The sequence below is a fragment of the Notamacropus eugenii genome, chromosome 3 (genome assembly GCF_028372415.1).
Source record: "Notamacropus eugenii isolate mMacEug1 chromosome 3, mMacEug1.pri_v2, whole genome shotgun sequence".
Taxonomy (NCBI): domain Eukaryota; kingdom Metazoa; phylum Chordata; class Mammalia; order Diprotodontia; family Macropodidae; genus Notamacropus; species Notamacropus eugenii.
The window spans coordinates 46,841,322-46,843,533 of NC_092874.1; the positions used below are offsets into that span (position 1 = coordinate 46,841,322).

The window sequence follows — 2,212 nt, forward strand, 5'->3', positions numbered from 1 at the left end:
CCCACCCCTATCTAATCCATCTCTCACACAGCTGCCAGAAGAATAATATTTAGGCATATATGTGGTCAGCTCACTACTCTGCCAAAAAATCTGTCTCTGCATGACTCCACTTGGAGTTTTCTTATCAGAGATACTGGAATGATTTGCTATTTCCTTCTCTGGCTCATTTTATATATGATAAAATTAGGCAAAAAGGGTTAAGTGACTTGCCCAGGATCATACAGCTATTAAGAGTCTTTGAGGCCAGATCTGAACTCAGGAAGATGAGTCTTTCTGACTCCAGACCAGGTGCTCTATCCACTGGGATACCTAGCTGCCTCCCTATTACTCATCAAGTAAATATCAGACCTCTTTGCCTGAGATTTAAAGGTTTCCACAATTAGGTGCTACCCTATCTCTCCCAAAACATCCCTTGTTTTCCCTATCTACAAATATTCACTTACTATGTTTCAACTGGGATGTCACACTGAGATATAGGCATTTCAAACTCAATGTGTCCAAAATGGAACTCATTTCCTTTTCTCCAAACCTACCACTGTCCCCAAATTCCCCTTTTCCATTGAGGACATAACCATCCTTCAGATCACCCAGCTTTGCCACTTCAGGGCCATCCTTGACTCTTTGCTCTTCCTAACATCATATAAAACCTCGGTGGCCAAATCTTGCCATTGCTACCTCTATAACATTTCTAGCTTCTCTCCACGCACATAGCCTCCATGTCAGATCAGGCTCCTCTTACCACTAACCGGGACTGTTGGAATAGCCCCTTAATCACTCTCTCTGCCTTGAGTTCTCTCCACTCCAATCCATCCACCACACAGTTGCCATAATGAATATTCCTAAGGTATGTGTCCAACCATGTCACTCCCTATCTGATAAATTCCAGGGGCTCCTTATTACCATTAGACACAAATACAAACTTGTCTGTTTGGCATTGAAAGTCCTTCCAATCCTAACTCCAATCAGCTCTCTCTCTCTCTCTCTCTCTCTCTCTCTCTCTCTCTCTCTCTCTCTCTCTCTCTCTCTCTCTCTCTCTCTCTCCCTCCTCTCTCTCTCTCTCTCCCTCTCTCTCTCTCTCTCTCTCTCTCTCTCTCTCTCTCTCTCTCTCTGTCCCTCTCTCTCTCTACCTATCTATCTATCTTTCTCTCTCACCATCTATCCACCTATCTATAGTTACATATGCACACACATATGTATTGTATATAATGTTAATTATATATTTTATATTATATATATAATATATACTATATATTATACATCTAGTCCAGCAAAGCTGTCCTTCTTACTCTCCCTCTCCCTCATACATGACTTTGTGCCTCGGTCCTGGCTGTCACCCCTATCTAGATTGCTCTCTCTCCTCCCCTCCATCTTTAAGAACAGAATTTCCTTCCAGGCTCAGCTCAAGCACAGCTTTCTTGATCACACCTTTCTTGATGCCCTCTGACTATCTGTGCCTCCCTCCCCCACCTCCCATTCAACCTGCATATATTTTGTATATACCTATATGGCTATATATTATCTCCTCCACTAGGCTGTAAGCTCCTTGAGAGTAGGATTTTTTAGTTCTTTGAATCTCTAGTGCCCAGTACAGTTACTGGCTTATAGCAGAATTTGTAAGCTTGTCAATTGACAACTAATTGATTATTTCTGACGCTTGTAGTACTCATCCTATGTTTCTTCTCCTATTGAGGTGTGTGGATATTCAGGAAAGTCTAGTTTCTCTGGTGAGATGGCTGCCCAGGGCTTTTCAGGGCTGCTTAGCCCCCTTTGGCATCTACCTGCCACCCACCTCTCACCTGTGGCTCCAAGAAGCTGTGGCATGCACAGTAGCCACACCCCAGTAAGTCATTTTGGCAGGTGGGCTAAAACAGATTGAGGGTAACTGAGGAGCCTAGGCCTGCCAGTGAGTTCAAGGGGTGTCTACCCCAAGCATATGAAGATTTACCTGGTAGAACAAGCGGGTATGTTCCAACAGTTCGTGAAAGTGGCAGAAGCAGGAGCTGTGGAGCTCTTAGAGCTTGGTTAGATATCAAAGATACCTAGACCATCCACTGCATCTTGAACCATCTCCAGTTGTCTGGACTTTTGCCTTGCCACTGGATTCTGATGTCTCTGGAAGAGAGAGTGAGGCTGTTGCAACTCTGCCTCACTTAAATCCAATTGAAGTACAAGTCAAAAGATATCCCCCATATCATTTACCATTTTTACCTAC

General features: G+C 43.7%; 1 long non-coding RNA gene across 4 annotated transcripts in view; it reads right to left on the bottom strand.

Annotated features, from left to right (window-relative positions):
• LOC140532702 (uncharacterized) overlaps positions 1-2,212 on the bottom strand; it is a 38,202-nt gene that overhangs the window by 8,559 nt on the left and 27,431 nt on the right. For all 4 annotated transcript variants that reach the window (XR_011976632.1, XR_011976633.1, XR_011976634.1 and 1 more), the window contains one exon: positions 1,946-2,112. This is a non-coding gene — a long non-coding RNA (uncharacterized lncRNA). The remainder of the gene's footprint in view (positions 1-1,945; positions 2,113-2,212) is intronic.